Here is an 18,098-nt window from a genome sequence, read left to right as displayed (position 1 = left end):
CTCCCATCTTCTGTAATAGGAGGGTGAGACAGGGAATGGATCCACACGCAGAGAGGCTCAGTACTGCTTCCAAGGCAATGCGTACATGAGGAGCATTTCAGGACACACCATATGAGACACGCTAGCCCAAAAGCAATTAGTTTTTCCTCACCACTTCTTAGAAGCCAGACCTAACAAACTGCCCTGAAATAGCAGCAGCACTCTCTAAATAGCATCAGTTCTCTCTTTGAAAGCAACACCCATACCGAATCTTTGATTTCAAGCCATGCCCGAGCACTTACCACATCTTTACCATTCAAGCCACAGGGAAAATCCTTAAAGACAACAGAAACATTAACAGATGAGAAGCAGAATTAGAAGAGCTGAACACCACATGGATTTACTCCCACAGTCACTGGGCTTGGCTTCAGCCTGGAACAGACTAGACAGGACTCCAGGGAAAGGATATAGGGAAAGTATCAGGGTGCCCAGAGAAGCTGTGGCTGCCCCATCCCTGGCAGTGCTCAAGGCCAGGTTGGACACAGGGGCTTGGAGCAGCTGCTCCAGTGGAAGGGGTCCCTGCCTGTGGCAGGGGTTGCAATGGGATGAGCTTTAAGCTCCCTTCCAACCCATTCTGTGATTCTATGTGTCTTCAGGTGGAGCTGTGTTGAGAGAGCTTCTCCTGGGTTTGTGCTTTCCACATTAAAAGGCAAACCACACGCTCCAGCCTTAAGGCAGCAGACACATAAACATGGCACATTACACTACACACACCTTTCTCCATCCCACTACACCTCACACCTCAGACGAGAGCCCAAGGCAGGGGAATTCAGCTTGGGAAGCATGTCCTTAGATCTCTGTGGAGTCTGGATCATGGTTGGCAGATTGCCTTTCTGAGCCTTTTACCCATCAGAAGCTCTCCTTGAAGGAGACAGATGTTTGCCCCAAGGTGCTTGAGGTATGGTGTTATACATACACCTTCTCCTAACTGATCACTGTCTGCATTCAGGTCATCTATAGTGATACCCAGAGGGTATCAGCAACTGCTACAAACAACATCTTGTACAGGAGGACCCTGTATAGTATATCTTTATATATATGTAGATAAGTATATGTACACACACCCATATATATACACATATATATCTCTACACACCCCCATATATCTATATATATAAATATAATACCCCTGCTGTAAGGCAACAGAAGCAATTCACTCTGCTGAGTGATCCTCCTCCTCCTAAGTGCTAGGGACACAGAGGCAGAGAGGAGAACAGAAATAGCTCATGAAAGATAAAAAAGAGAAGGGTGGGAGAGGATGGAGATGAAAACACAATGGTGACACCTTCAGCTCTGTCTCTCCCTTGTTGCAACCTTCAAAACAAAGCCCAAGGAGCTTTTGCCTGGAGATTCCAACATAAAAACCTCCTCCAGTTGACTTCTTGTGCTTTGAGGTTGCTAAAAGCAGCCTGGAGTGCCACACAACTGATGGACTATCACTTCTGCAAGGTGCCTTTCACTCCTCCTCAACGCAAAGCCGTTTCTTCTCTGTGATAATCAAGCCATTTGACTGAAACAAAGGGATGCTCATGTTGCATTGCTGCTCTGCAGGAAACTGTCTCCAACAGCTTCACAGAATGGAGGTAACACATTGCTTGGAAAGAGAAATATTAAATAGCACTGGCTAAAAGAGGGGGGGGAAGAGAGATTTTAGATCCATGAGATTTTTCAGAGCAGGAAAACCTGCCACGTGGCAAACAGCAGAAAGGAGGAACTGTGACAGTGGTGATTTATCTGTTCTTCCACAGCCTTCCCATGTGACTGGGGGTAAAAGAATGACAACTCTATCCATAACTCGCTAAAAATACAGCACAATTGTGATGCATTTAGATGGGAGCTCGTTTCGTGCAGCACATCATGCTTTATCCTTTCAATACTTCAGCTTTGCCATATGTAGAGCAGCATTTGCACCTACCTGGGCCAGAAAAGTAGATTGATTAATGCTCTCAACTGAAAAGGAATCAGTGTGAAGTATCAGATACCCACCAGGACTGAGCTATGGGGAAGAAAGAAGAGATAAGGAAGTAAATCTGAACTCACTGTTTGCATCCATCCTATGCAAGCTGAAATCCATAGAGCAAGAAAAATGTCACTTCTAAATATAGCAGACACCTGGGTTATTGTATGATGCTTCAAAAGCAACAGAGAGATAAAGTGGAGTTTACAGGACAACCATTTAAACTTAAATGAGAGCAAAGACTCACTGAGCTAAGTCTTTTCTTAACTCCCTTCCTGTTTGGACAGTTTGATCCACTTCTTTTTTCCCCTGCAAGCACAAGGATCTGTCCTGCAGTGAATGGAAAGGCTTTTTTTTCTGGGATAACTTCCAGGTTAAAGAGAAAGGATTTACACTTGAATGAAGCATAGGCTGTGTATTTGGACAATGTGTTGTGAAAACTTGGGAAGGAAGCAAAGCCTCCTCCAGTGAAAAAGGGACTCAATTAACATTCTCCAACCAGGCTTCCTAGCGAAAGGACAGGACTTGCTGGGGGACATGTGATGTGAAACTTGTTCTCCTCCTCACAATGGCCCTTTCTGAGGCACAGGCCACTGGGTTGACAGACACGAGGGTCTCTGCACAGCTTTCCAAAGGGCTGCTTGCCACAGTCAATGCCTTGACTCCAGACAGAAGATGTCAAGTGTAGGGCCTAGGGCTTAGGCTCAGGCAACTTAAAACAGTGCTTACAGACCCTAATGGAGGCCTGGAGTGACATATTCACCCTGTGAACACAGTGGGATCCATGCTCAGCTGCAGCCTCAAGATGAATCCTCCCCAAGAGCCAAAAAGCATCACAGATGTGCAGGCTGAGAAAGTTGGGGCTGTTCAGCCTTGAGAAGAGAAGGCTGCATGGAGACCTCAGAGCAGCTTCCAGTGTCTGAAGGGGGCCTACAGGGATGCTGGGGAGGGACTCTTCATTAGGGACTGTAGGGATAGGACAAAGGGTGATGGGTTAAAACTTTAACAGGGGAAGTTTAGATTGGATCTAAGGAAGAAATCCTTTCCTGTGAGGGTGCTGAGGCACTGGAATGGGTTGCCCAGGGAGGTTGTGAATGCTCCATCCCTGGCAGTGTTCAAGGCCAGGTTGGACAGAGCATTGGGTGCCATGGTTTAATGTGAGGTGTCCCTGCCCATGGCAGGGGGGTTGGAACGGGGAGATCTTAAGGTCCTTTCCAACACTAACTATTCTGTATCACTCCACCTTGTCCTCTTGAAAACATACAGCATTGCACATCTGGTTTGGAGCTTAAACACATTGTAAAGAAGACACTAATGCCCAACCCAGCAGTGCTTGTGGGCTTGAGCTGCAGCAGGCAGTGACAAGACCACCATAAGGGTGGTCTTGGTTTTGAAAAGCAGTCTCAAGTGCATGTCTTCCTATCATCCACATGGGAGGAGGGAAACAACCTCCACCATTATCTCTTTCCAGCTAAAGGGAAAGATGGGCCACTGGCAATTTATATAGTCCTTTTATTTCTGACTTCCCTTATCAACTGCCTATGACAGAGCATTCTTCACCCTTTAATATAGGTCCATGCCTAGCCCAACTCAAAGTTGATAATGGATTGACTATGGGAGGTTACTTCAATACACAGCAGATTGGGATGGGAGATAAAAGTATTATCAGTTGCTATTATAGATATTGCTACAGCAAGCATGCAACTGTCACTTCATTTACACCTTGAGGAGACCATCTGTACCAGAGCACTCTCTGCATGCCTCTAACTGAAATGTGACCAAGACTCACAGCAGCAGAAGGGAACACTTACCTGGAGCTATCCATCACCAGTGCCTCAGCTAGGAGGAGAGGCTTTCTTTGTAGTGAAAACAAGGACACAGACCCTCCCCAGAGCCTGTCCCAGGAATTTAGATGCTAAATGTGAACTTCCCTTTGGAAAAAACAGGGTTTTCCCTGCTGGTCATGCTCTTAGTTCAGTACTACATCAGGTGTGGGTTAACTATAGAATCAAACTGGTTGGATAGCTTCTCTGGGCACCCTGTGCCAGCACCTCAGCACCCTCATATGGAAGAGCTTCTGTTTAAGAGCTCATCTCAGTCTCCCCTCTGGCAGGTTCAAGCCATTCCCCTTGGCCTGTCCCTACAGGCCCTTGTAATAAGCTATAAAAACTCCTCTACATTCAACAGCTATTCTCTAGTTCCTCTAAAATAAATTGGTGGTTTGGAAGTTTGTCTCCACTGAAATGGAGCAAACCAGCTCCCCTGCAATCCCTTCTCTTCATCCAATATAAAAGTGATTTAAGGGGTTTTGTTATTTAATCAGATTTTCCATGGGAAAGTCAGCATGCTTTAAATTCACACCCCACTTTACAGTGGAATCCGTTCCTCCCATGAACTAGTGCCTGCCTCTTAACCCTTGCTGGCCTCAAACTCACAGATGTCAAGACAGAAAGCATCAGAGAATCCTCTAAGCTTCCCATATAAATGAGCTGCTCAGTGACAAACACACTTAATAGAGTTTACATTTGCTTAAGACACTTAAAGATTAAGAGGTCTGCTACTGTCTTTGCTTACTACTATGGCCAGAGGTTGGACAGCATGACAAGCTGAAGATGCTTTTCAGATGAGGTAAGCAGGCTATAAGTGAAAGACCCAAGAGGCCAAATGTTGGGCTCAGCTTGAGCCTTGTGTCAAACCCCTCCATCAATCCCAAGGGACCCCACACAACATTTGGACAGGGAATGTTTCACATAGACACCCATTACCTTGAGCTAAAGATCCCTTTGGCAGATGCAGATTTCATACCCAGCAATGTCCCTTGCTGATACCTTCTCCTGAGAACATAATGGGTGGGGACAACTCAGGAACTGTGGATTTGAGCACATGGCTGTCAATAAATAAGCTGGTTGATGGGAAAATAGAAACATCCACCTACAAGAGTCTGACTTTGTTTTCATTAGGTCTTTGGAAAGAGTCAGTCCCCTCTCCACATGTTTTAAGATGGGTAAATGCAGTAACTGCATCTTCCCAGGAAAGAAAGAGGAGGGTATTTCAATAGTCATAGAATGGTTTGGGTGGGAAAGGACCTGAAGATCATCCAGTTCCAAACAGCTTCTTCCTTCCATGTACAGAACTGGTCACACCAAGCCCTGTGCAAGCTTTCTGATCCTGTCCACTGGGCATCTTCACTCTACTGGAAACAGGCTTTAGGATTAGGAACCTACTGCAAAATCCAGGTGTAACACACACAGGATCTCCCTCTCTGCTGTATCGTAGAATGGTTTGGGTTGAAGGGACCTTAAAGCTCATCCAGCTCCAACCCCTGCTACAGGCAGGGACACCTTCCACTGAAGCAGCTTGCTCCAAGACCCATCCAACCTGGTGTTGAGCACTGCCAGGGATGGAGCATTTACCACTTCTCTGAGCAACCTGTTCCACTGCTTCACCAGCCTCACAGGGAAGAACTTGTGCCTTATATCTAACCTGAACTTCTCCTGCTTAAGTTTAAACCCATCACCCCTTTTCCTATCACTATAGTCCCATGCTAGATTTAAAACCAGGGATAGAGTTATCCTACATGTTCTATTAAAAGACACCTCTGGAAGATTTAAGCACTAGAAAAACCACTTGTTAAAAGAGGAATTGCCTGGCTAACATGGGCAAAGCCTGAAAGCACTGCAGCTCCCTGCTCTGGGACTCACATATTAGTGTAAATGCTGCAGACACAGACCCTCAGCTTCAGAAAGTTCCTGAAGTGATGAGGACACAGCACTGTATTTACACCGCTGCTCCACTGCACATCATCTGTGTCCATTTGTCACCAAGCACATCTTCCCCTCCCTGCTCCAAAGCAGATTAAGCTTAATCTACTTATGTAGTTGTGAAGCGTACTGCCTATTATCCACTTAGACAGCTAACAAGATCTGAGTAACAGCACGTAGGCACCGATAACTGCTGCCTGATACCTGGTACAGATTAGACACGTTCTTTATCTTCCAGCCCTTGCAGAAGAAGGGGTTGGGATTCGTTCAAAGGCTGCTCTGAAGGCTGGATCCAGGTAATTGTTTAATATTGTTTGGGACCCATAAACACAGCACGTTCATTTCCTCTTGATCTCCTGGCGCTGTCCTATCGCAACTGTCCCGTTACAAAGCTCCTGAGGGATGTGGTGTGCATTGAAACCCTCAGTGGGGACAGGGGCAGCTCCCATCACCTTTCAGAACCCTTCTAGCACCCAGATCCTATGGAACAATAAAGGATGCATGTATCAGCAGGAAATGGAACATATGCCTGCCCAGAAGCGATAAGGCTATTTAGAAATGCAATCTTTATTAGCTCTGACACTGTTCCACATCACATTCCCATAAGATCCAGCTAAGAAAACAAACTAGATGTAATCAGCATCAAGTGGCTGCTTGACAACATAATTCCTGGAGCATATTATCCATGGTTTCTTATCTAACTGGGAGAGCACTGAACGCGGGTGCAGCCAGGCAGAAGAGCTGTGCAATATTTCCATTACCAGTGTGGATGACAGACTGGAATGTATGGCCAGAAATCTATCAGATGATTCAGCTGGGAGGATCTGCAGTTCTATGGTGCTCAGGTTTACATTTCCAAATGATCTTGATACACTGATCCAACATCAGCAAGAATGAACAGATAAGAAAGAGAAGTCACAGGTACAAGTGCAAAAATGGGGAGCAATTTCCTATAAAGACTCCAGAAAAAGCTCTGGTATTTTAGAGGGTCAAGGTATAATTGTGAGGTTCAATATCCCACAGCTGCATAAAGGCAAACTCAGCCTGCAGGGATGATCCATGGGGAGTTTAGCTCTTCTGAGTTGAGCACTGAGGCTTTAGCATCTGTTTTAAGCATACAGTGCTTAAAAACAAGCTAATGGCCATCAGTGTGGCTGGAAAGAAACAGGGTCCATGGGTTTATCAATACACTGGGCTATAATGAGAAGGACAAGAGCCAAGAGCTTGGGGAAGTGGCTCCTCCTCTTAGCACCAAGGAGGTTGCATCTGCAGCATCATCCAGTTCAGCTGCACTCCCAAGAACACACTGACAGCTGGACAGAGTTCAGTGGAGCACTACTGAGGTGCTCTGGTCACTGACTACATGACAGAAGAGAACAAGGGTTTGTGTGACTTGGAGAAGAAACGGAGGTTAGCAGGGGATCTAATTTCTATCTTCAGCTAAGTGGGATGTTCCAGAGAAGATGGAGACAGACTCTTCTCAGTGAGTAGGCAGAAAAGGACAGAAGCAAGAGGCTTAATTTGCAGCAAGGGAAATGCTCATCCCAGCCTGGTTTGGGTTGGAAGGGACCTTAAATCCCATCCAGCTCCAACCCCTGCCACGGGCAGGGACCCCTTCCACTGGAGCAGCTGCTCCAAGCCCCTGTGTCCAACCTGGCCTTGAGCACTGCCAGGGATGGAGCAGCCACAGCTTCTCTGGGCACCCTGTGCCAGCGCCTCAGCACCCTCCCAGGGAAGAACTTTGCTTAGATCTAATCTAAATCTACCATCTTTCAGCTTAAAATCACACAAGAGGATAACAGTCCTCACTGTGAGAGCATTAAGCATGGCATAAACCTGCCACACTGCCTGGAGAAGGTCTGAAACATGATCAGAAACACTCACAAGAAACCTACCTTTGATTCTGGCCCTGCTTGGAGCAGGAAGCCAGACAAGAACTCCAGATATCCTATGCAAACCATATTACTCCTCAGTTCTAAGAGGCTGTTACGGAAGGGATTTTGCCCAGTAACCTACAGTAGCCTATACCTGTTCAGTGATAACAAGTCCTTTAAGCTCAAAAGCTGCCAATAAAATACTTTCCACATGACTAGAGATGCCTGTAGCTGTAATTAAGGGAGAAAAATGCAAGCAACACTAAAGCTGTTTGAAACAAGAGAAACTGGAGATTCACATCACACAAGTTATCATACAAAAGCTCTGCAAGGAAACCATGAGGAATTCAAAGGGGATATGTACTGATAGTTGAAACACAATCCAGGCTGCTCCTCCCTACCTGCTCTTCCCACCACAGTAAACAGGAGTTGATGCCAAGAGGTGTTTCAAACCTGTCCAGACCAGCCTTCATTCTGGTGCTAACTTCTCCAGCTGTCACAGGACAAAGGCTCTCTGTATGCAGACATGCCTTTCACACACACTTCCCACTCTCTCCCACTGAAAGAGTGTAAGAGGTGTTAATAGATCTGTACTTTAATACAGTTCAAATTAAACTTTCCCCCAGGATCCTGTAAAATGACCCCTCTAAAACCTGCCAACACAGACAACAGAGTGCAAGAAGGTCAGTGAATGCAAACTGTGGTGCTTTGTGCAACACAGACACCTATCCACCTGGAAGCAGCAGTACCCAAATTCACTGCCCCCACAGAACAGATCCATCCCTGTCACACCACAACCGTTTGGGATAATCTTCCTGGAATTACAACAGTCAACCACCTTCAAGCAAATAGCAAAATGCTCTTCTAATGCTGACTGGGTTGTTACCCAGTTTACCTCAGTAAATAACATTTCTAACGCTTATCTGCTGTGTTTTCTATCATGTTTTATGTTTAAATGCTACCTCTCCTGTCGGAATCAGCTTTACCAGCTTCAGAAATGCAGGAATAACTGTATCCTTCACAGAAACAAGTAGTAGCATGTACAAATCAGATGCAGAGCATACCCAGCGCAGGGAGGTAGAAGGTCACTTATGAACCACAACTGAAAGGTCAGCCCAGGGAAGCACAAGTGCCCAAGCAGGTCCTAGGGAAAAGCCTTGTGGAGAGCAGCTGGCAAAGCCCTTCACCTTGTTCTGTTCTGGAGCAGCCTGAGAAGATCCATAGCACATCCCTGTGGGAAAGGGCACTTGAAGAGCACGTGCCTTGTTTTTACAGAGGATAAAGAGACAAAGCCTTAATGAAACCTGCCATGACAAACACTGTGCTGCTGCAGGAAGAAAAGCAGTGTATCCATCATACCTCAAAGTCAGTCATACACTTGTGTCTGGGAGCTCAGTGGGGGAAGGTACCACATGGAGAAGTGCAGGCAGGTCTGGGGCTCTGCAGCTCAAGAGAGCCCTAAGGAGCAGCACTTGGGGTGCTGGGTGAGGAGCAGCTCCCCATGACCCAGCTTCAGTGAGCGCTGGAGCCCAGAACCCCCCCGTGTGCTGGGCTGCACCCCCAGAGCGTGAGCAGCAGCTCAGGGAGGGGATCCTGCCCCTCTGCTGTGCTCTGGGGAGACCCCCCCTGCAGCCCTGCTCCAGCTCTGGGGCAGCAGCACAAGAGGGACCTGGAGCTGCTGGAGAGAGGCCAGAGGAGGCCATGGAGCTGCTGCGAGGGCTGAAGCAGCTCTGCTCTGGAGCCAGGCTGAGAGAGCTGGGCTGGGGCAGCCTGGACAAGAGAAGGCTCCTCAAGGGGAGACCCCAGAGCAGCTCCAGTGCCTAAAGGGGCTGCAGGAAAGCTGGAGAGGGGCTTGGGACAAGGGCCTGTAGGGACAGGCCAAGGGGAATGGCTTGAACCTGCCCAAGAGAGGGGAGACTGAGCTGAGCTCTGAGGCAGAAGCTGTTCCCTGGGAGGGTGCTGAGGCGCTGGCACAGGGTGCCCAGAGAAGCTGTGGCTGCCCCATCCCTGGCAGTGCTCAAGGCCAGGTTGGACACAGGGGCTTGGAGCAGCTGCTCCAGTGGAAGAGGTCCCTGCCCGTGGCAGGGGTTGGAGCTGGAGGAGCTTTGAGGTCCCTTCCAGCACAAACCAGTCTGGGATTCTATCAAAGACAGGGCCCCAGCATTCCCAAAGTCTGCTGCAGAGCACTGAACCGCACACTCTGTACAGTAACAAAAGGACAAGGGGTCAGCAATTTTCAACTGCAGCACAAGAAATGGAAGTCAGAAACCAGGAAAATCCTGGTAATGGTTAAGAACAATAAAGGACTTCACAGGATCACCCACGGAGGATGGGGAAAGTCCATCACTGGGGGCTTTTAACAACTGTGCTGGGCAAATACCTGCTGGGAAAGGTTAGACAGAGCTGACCCAGTCTTGGGGCAGGAGGTCACATTAGACAATCTATGATGGACCCGTCCAGCCTTGCTTGTAACAGGAACACGACACAGAGCATCTCAGGAGCAGCCCCAGAGCACAGAAGCTTCCCTAGTGCTTCTGTAACCTGTCAGAGCGATGCTGTAGATCCTGTGTGCAGCATCACACAGGATGAACTTCTCCCTCCAGTCCTGGAGGGGCCACACAGATACAACACAAACACCCAGCGGGGCAGAACAGGAGCTCCCCAGCACAGCTGCCCACTGGGATAGTCCCTGTCACATCACACAGCACAGGGATGGCTGTTAGCAGGAGCCCACCTGCACTTTTACTCCCATTTTATCTCCTTCACATCTCACCCTGCAGCCACTCTCTGATGTCTTCTCTTCAGGCCTTTCTTCTGCTCCTGCCTGGGACACTTTCATGTGTAAGATCTTCAGAAGTGGATCCCTTTCATGTTTTGGGGACGCCCTGAGCAAAACGTCTGTGCTTCACTAACAACAAAGCCTCCCATCTCCCCTCCAGCACTGCCTGTCCCTCTGCTCCACCGGGAACCCCACCTCCATAAACTCCTCATGCAGAAAAACCAAGTTAGCATCAATCAAGGCCCACAGCCTTCAAGTGCTTCCTACCACCTTGCCCAGCTACTGAGAGCAAGGCTGACTTTATGCTCTCATCAAAACTTGGGATCTCTTCCTAATAATCCCTATCCCCCACTCCCAAATCCCACACGAAGGGGATCAGGGAATAGAAAGGGTAATGACCCAGTGCTTAATGCTGAAGGCTGTGGTCACATTAAACCTTCCAGTATCTGAAGGGGGCCTACAGGGATGCTGGTGAGGGACTATTCATTAGGGACTGCAGTGATAGGACAAGGGGTAATGGGTTCAAACTTAAACAGCAGAGGTTTAGATTGGACATAAGGGAGAAATTCTTTACTGTGAGGGTGCTGAGGCACTGGAATGGGTTGCCCAAGGAAATTGTGAATGCTCCATCCCTGGCAGTGTTCAAGGCCAGGTTGGATGAAGCCTTGGGTGCCATGGTTTAGTGTGAGGTGTCCCTGCCCATGGCAGGGGGTTGGAACTGGATGATCTTAAGGTCCTTTCCAACCCTAACTATTCTACGATTCTATGATTCTCTTCCAAGCCCAAAACAGAGGCAGCAGATACTATTGTATAACTGGAGCAACGGTGTGACTATAAAGGGGCCATTTGATTTAGCTACTACACATTTAGTCTACTACAGTCCCGGAAGCCCTGTGCTCTGTAAGCATTAAGGGTACACAGTGTTCTGCGAGTTCAGACCATCCAAGCAGCAGAGTGTAAACTGCAAGCCCCAAATACTAACCTTTATCTCTGGGTTAACACTTGACCTATCAGCTTCAGCAGCAAAGGGGCGTTAGGAGCTTTTGCTTCCTTCTGTGCCCTCCACAATTCCTCCTGGCTCATCCTTGTAAAAATCTCCTTGCTCTCAGTCATGTCTGTCCATGGAATTCCTTGATTCTATGGAAGCACGCAGCGAGCAAGGTGACAGAAGTGATCCAAGGCATAAACACTCACTCATGTGTGCACGTCTGCTGGGGTTTTACTTACACATCTAGAGGCATAGTCTTGTTATCCCAGGATACTTAGATCCAAGATCACACTGTCCTTAAGGAGGACAGCCCTGGCTGTGCATGGAGTGCTGACAGCAGCAGCCACGGGACCAGCCAGGGCTTGGCTCCAACTGAAAAATAACCCAATGAAAACAAGCAACAATCTGCAGCCAGGAGCGTGGGCTGCCCGATCGAGATCACTCACCCACACTCACACCACAGCATACATGAGAATAGGACAAACCTTCTCCCTAGGAGCCTAAGTCACCCTTAAGGCTATGCCGGGATGGGGGTGAGGAGTTATGCAAGAGAAGAAACAGCAGTCGGAGATGGGATGGAACAGGGAAAATATCCCACAGTTTCACTGCTGAAGCCAGTGTCTTGCAAATAGAAGCTCCTTCCAGCTCCACAGGCTTTCCAAAAGGATCTAGGACTTTAAGGAGCTCAACCAAAGGCTTACCCAGACAGGCTAATGATGCACATCTGCCTGGCAGAGTCATAGAACCCCAGCCTGTCCCTACAGGCCCTTGTCCCAAGCCCCTCTCCAGCTTTCCTGCAGCCCCTTTAGGCACTGGAGCTGCTCTGGGGTCCCCCCTTCAGGAGCCTTCTCCTCTTCAGGCTGCCCCAGCCCAGCTCTCTCCCTGTCAGTGCTCTGGGATCACAACTGTGACCGATTCCAAAAGAGAAAATCCTGTCGGAAGAAGACTGCAGATCAAAGCAGGAGGTTACACCTACATCCTGGAACACGTGTGCCCATGGGACTGAAGGACTTTTAACTCACTTCCAGACTAAATGCATGTCTGTCCAACTGAAACTTTGGGTTAACGTGCCCCAATTCTGCGCAATCTCTTTGGGAGAAAAACCATTCCCCACCTGCCCTTGAAAACCAGTCAATTGAACAGAGGTCTTATAAAGGCAAAGAAATTCCCTTCCTATGCAATTCCCAGTTTAGGGATGGGCCAGGACTACTGCTTAGCTTAGCACAAGGTATTTTCTGGATACATCAAGGTAGCTCAGGCAGGTACTTCAGAGCCAGAAATGACCCAAACCGAAGTGGGTTTCTTCCCCTCTCTCCTCAGTGTGCAAACATCATCATATCCTGTCCACCACTTCAGTCATTCCAAGCATGCCACAACCTACGCTGCGAAATGCCACCCTGCTAAGCCTAGAGGAGGCACTTCCAGAAGAAGCTGGCATCATGCAGAGTAATGAATGATGAAGAAATGAATAACTAACTCCCCATTCTTCAGAAGTTACCCACCTCCATTTAGTTCTCTGCTTCATCAGCCAGGAAAACAAATGCTTTAAAAGGTAGTTCCTGCCTTTGAACTCAGGAAGCACAAAACCCCCCAATTTTAATGACATTTTTAAGCCATTATAAAGACTTTGCAGCCCTTTAAACAGAAAGAAATGCAAGTGACCAAACCCAAAGGTTCCTCCTAAGCTTTATTGTATTTATTTATGTCGGTTCAGGTCTCTCATAGCTGAGAATTTGCCTCTTACTGTGCCCTCTATGCTGTCTGCTATGGGGCCTCCAGCTCTCTCCCTCCATCCTCTCACATCAGGAGTGAGATAAATGTGGTCTCAGAGGACGATGTGGAAAATATCTCTGAAGAGGAATATGTGACACCCAAAGCTCTGTGTAAATCACTGCTCCAGGGCTGCAAATCTGTTTCCCTCAGGCCCTGCAAGCTGCAGCCACCATCCTTTGGAGCTATTTGAGAGCACTAACAATAGCTGTCTTGTTTTACTGAGACTTAAAGCCCGGCCTCTTAGCAGAGAACTACCCTGAAATAGCTCAGGGATCAAACTCCAGTGTGAGCAGCAGGGAGGGGCTTTCTGACCCCTCTTGCACTACATTCCTGCTGATGAGCTTAACTCACTGCCTTGAGAGCAGCCCAGGAGTTCCTTTAGTGCCAAATCCATCCTGACAGCCCCCTGGCAATGCTCAAGGCCAGGTTGGACACAGGGGCTTGGAGCAGCTGCTCCAGTGGAAGGGGTCCCTGCCCGTGGCAGGGGTTGGAGCTGGATGGGATTTAAGCTCCCTTCCAACCCAAACCAGGCTGGGATTCTAGGATATACAGTGCACCTCCCAAAGCAAAGCCTGTGTCATGCTGCTGTCAGGCTCAGCCTGTGAACAGGTTGCTATAAAAGCAACCACAACTAGGATCTCATCTGTTGGTGTATGTGTCAAGCTTAACCTCAAGAGGCTTTATTGCAGACTCTAAGAGGTACAGGGAGGAGCTGAACCCCACAAGCTCCCTAAAACATGTTCAGAACTGTACAGACACAAACACAGGACCTCAAACTTGGGTTATTACAGAGCCACTCTCCAGAGCATCAGGTGGAACTACTGCACCACAGCAACAGGCTCTTCTGGTGCCACACTGCACCTGAACTGGAGCCTCTGCAGGTGCCACAATGCACTGCAGTCACTACGATGACTGTATTTCCCAAGTAGCTCATATTCCCACCCATACTATTCCTGGAATCTTTTCTTACAATAAAAAGAAACCACAGAGACATTAGATTTAAAAAACAAGCAAAGATTTGGAAGCAATTTCCATGGTGACTACTCTAAACTCAAGGGCTGTTACTATACATACATGTGCCCTCTACATAGAGCATACTACACTTGAGTACATCAAGGCCAACACATCAAGAGCTGGTGAGAACAGGACATATCATCAAGGTAGCTGAAAGTGTTCCATGTTCCTTCAACAGGAACACCACAAGGATGATCTGGAAACATCTTAAACATGCAGTTGTTAAACTATTCACTTCTAAGGAGTCCATAACACAAGGGATCAGTTGCATTTATTCGTGTTTTATATGGTTATGCTGCTATTCCCTCATCACAGACTTGGTAGCATGCTTGGTGTGCAAGAGGATCTGAACCCCAGCTTCCACCAGTCAGGATACAGCACCTTGCTCACCACTGTAGTGGGACACTACCCCTCTCCCACATCACTGCTGTGCTATAGATGCATTTTTCCACTCAAGCAGAACAGGAGAGATCCTTAAGCTTGATCCTTAAGCCAGAGGTTTAGACTCTGTCTTGAGAAGAGTTCAAATCCACTCTTCACCCACTGCACTTCCAAGGGGTAACCTTTATATCTCTTTATCATTTACCAACCTAACACAACGCTTTAGCTCACCAACAGAGCTAAAAAGAATCAGCTATTTAGTTTCCATAGACTTGAGTTCATTAGCTTCTGGAGAGGACTAATGTTTGTGGCCACTGGGAAAGGGTATTTCTACATTTTTCCATTTTCTGGTCTGTTAATTATGGTTCCTGAGAGAAGGAGACAGCAGTTTGCTTTGTGAAATACAACAAGGCTGTATTTTACTGTTTGTCAAAGGCACAGAGAAAATAGCTTCTTTTTTATAGAACCCAGTCATACAAAGTAAATTCACACACTTCAGAAGCCAGCATGGCCATTCTCCTCAGACCCTCATTTAGGCCAGCAGGAAATTAGTTGGAGAATCTCAGATTTCATTAAAAGAGCTTATTTTTCTGTGGGATGACAGTCACAGAAAACATGAAGAGATGGAACTAGGGCTGAGGCAGCTACACTTTGAGAGCCACAGACTGGTTGGGGTCGGAAGGGACCTTAAATCCCATCCAGTTCCAACCCCTGCCATGGGCAGGGACCCCTTCCACTGGAGCAGCTGCTCCAAGCCCCTGTGTCCAACCTGGCCTTGAGCACTGCCAGGGATGGGGCAGCCACAGCTTCTCTGGGCACCCTGTGCCAGCGCCTCAGCACCCTCCCAGGGAACAGCTTCTGCCTAAGAGCTCAGCTCAGTCTCCCCTCAGGCAGGGCTGAAACCCCTTCTGTAGCAAACCCTACCTGCAGGAACACCCCTCCAAGCTTCTGAGGAGGAGCAGGAGTCCACTGCCTTTTGAGGATGGAGGACTGTGAAAGACCCAACTGATACTGCTTGCCTAAAGTGGAGACCTGTACAAGAGCACCATCACAGCTTTTAGACCAAAGGGTCCTGTAGGGAGCCCCAGAGCATTAAGCTCCTGTTTGTGAGGAATGTCAGTGATTTGACAGAGCTTTCCCAACTCCACCTTAACCTCTCCATCCCCATGAACTCAGTTGTGATTCCCCCACCCCAGGAAAAGGCTGTGTTTCAAAGACACCACGGTTGTGACAGCAACTGAGCACATTTTGGTGTGAGAGACACAACAGAGCCCTTTAAAGGGAAAACCTGAGAGGACAACACATGAGTACCTTCAGCAACAGCAGAGATTAGGAGAGGGGATCCCAGGACACACGTGCTGTGTTTGTGGTGTTCCAACCCACTCTCCTGTTTCAACCAAGGGTGGCACAAAGCAGTACAGCTGCTCCAAAGGACTGAGAAGGATAAGCAGCAACAGTGCCATTAGCCAGCATTCTCAGGACTCAAACACCCAGACCCCTGTGCCTATCTCCACATACAGTTTGCCCACTACACCAGCTAGATGCTCCTCTAAACCTAAAGTTACCCAGTTAAACATCTGAGCAGCAATGCAACGATGTGGATGCAGGAACTGAGTCAGACCCAAGAGTGTTGGTGTTTCGCCAGCTCAGTAGCCATCCAAATTGGTTTTCCCATCCAGCTACCCACTTCCATGACCGGGGTACAAGGGAAAGGCAGAACTGGGTGGTTTAGAGGCCAAGCCAGCTGAAACTACAGACCTTGCTACTCACTGCAAAGCACCATACGTACATCTGTTCCACAGCAGTGCCATAAACGATTAGTAAGTGCTGGGCTAATCTGGAAAGGGGAAAAGGAGCTCGGAGAGCAAAATGTTATCGCTAAGTCAATAAAACAACAGTTGTTACAGGCTGAAAACACACAGCGCTCTTGCACAACAGGCAGAAAACACTCCTAGGCTGATTCCTCATCCTCTGCTAAACCTGTCTGGTAACTGGGAACAGGACCATGCTGTTCGAGGCTAAAGGAAAAGTGGATCAACAGGGTGAGCTGAGGACAGAGCTCCGGGTGTGCAGGATGGCAGCGTGGACACACGTTAGTTTATACATATGGTTTCACTTTCATGTAAAGCTCGTGTTTACATCTAATAGGGCCATTACAGCTGGTCCCAACCGTGTATTGGAGGCAGCACACCTATACACCATGCAAAGGATACTTGGGGGTGATCAGGGAGTAAGGAACCTGTGGGCATCAGCTCTATTCCTATGGCTGAGGATACTGGAAAGCTTCATTTTGAGGTCAGGTTTGGTAACCGGCAACTGGTTCTTGCCCATTTTGCTACCCAGGTCTAATCCCTCACCCACTGCAGGGGTTTCAAAGGCAATCCTGGAGAAGTCAATGGATTTGCCTGGAAGCACTGGATGGGGCTGAGCTGTCAAAGCCCTCGGGACTGTAGCTGCTTGGCATAACCAAACAGCACCAAAACCCGAACCCCCCGCGGGTCTTCCCGGCTCCCTAATCCACATCCCAACTCCCGGGCCAGGTTAGGGGGACTTTTCCCTACCTAACCTTCCTTCGCTGAGGCGATAGGCGGATAGAAACACATGAGAGACGGGAAAACACCCCCAGAGCAGCCGCACACATCACCCCGCACCCAGGTGCTGGTCCTTACCCCCCCAAAGCACCATTAGGGATGGCCGAACCCATCCTCCCGCTGCCACCTGAGCTCCCCATGGGCTCAGCTCGGTTCTGAGGTGATGATGACACCGGGTGCATGGGATGGGGTAAAAACACCCCCCCCCATGGCGCCCTCCTCGGCCGTGCCGTGCGGAGGAGCCGCTGTGGCCGCCGGTGAAGGGGTAACCCCATCCCCATATCCCCCCCGTACCTCTCTGTGCGGTGGCCGGAGGGGACGGGGTCTGGCCGGGGTCTGGCCGCCCGCCCGGCTCCTCTCAGCGCCTCGCTGCCCTCCCTCCCTGCGCGGCTCCCGGCGCGGCTGCGGCGGCTGCTGGCACTGCGGGGGCTCAACCAGCGCCGGCCTGCTTTACAGCCTGCGGCCCGCCCCGGCTCCGCCTCCTCCTCCTGCTCCTCCTCCTCCTCCTCCTCCTCCTCCTCCTGCGGCCGCCTCGGGCCTGCGGGCTGGAGGAGCCGGAGGAGCCGGAGCCGGGCAAGGAGGAGGAAGCCTCGGCCGCTCCTTTAGGCCGGGCCTGGTAGGGGAAGGCGTTGGGGAGGGCGGGGGTAGCCCGTGGTGCCCCTTGGACATACATAACACGGGGTGATGGGGAATAAATACGGATAAAGAAGTGAAATAGTAATGGACAAGTATGGATGAATATAAATAAATACGAATAAGTAAATTAAATATTAATAGATACTAATAAATTCGATGAAATGCAAATAAATACTGACTAAATGCTAAGAAATTGATTAAATGCTAGTAAGCTACCAATATAAAATACTAATAAATACCAATGGTACTAAATGGTACTGAGAAATCCCAATAAATACTGATAATACTAAGAATTACTAATATAT

General features: G+C 48.6%; 1 protein-coding gene across 1 annotated transcript in view; it reads right to left on the bottom strand.

Annotated features, from left to right (window-relative positions):
- SMOX (spermine oxidase) overlaps positions 1–17,572 on the bottom strand; it is a 53,385-nt gene extending 35,813 nt beyond the window's left edge. Inside the window, exon 1 of the mRNA XM_034064594.1 lies at positions 17,452–17,572. The gene's annotated coding sequence lies outside the window, so the exon portion shown is untranslated. The remainder of the gene's footprint in view (positions 1–17,451) is intronic.
- Positions 17,573–18,098: the final 526 nt, after the last annotated feature.

Source organism: Melopsittacus undulatus, chromosome 7 (genome assembly GCF_012275295.1).
Source record: "Melopsittacus undulatus isolate bMelUnd1 chromosome 7, bMelUnd1.mat.Z, whole genome shotgun sequence".
Classification (NCBI taxonomy): domain Eukaryota; kingdom Metazoa; phylum Chordata; class Aves; order Psittaciformes; family Psittaculidae; genus Melopsittacus; species Melopsittacus undulatus.
Note: the sequence above shows the minus strand (reverse complement) of the source record. Positions and strands in the feature narration are given on the sequence as shown.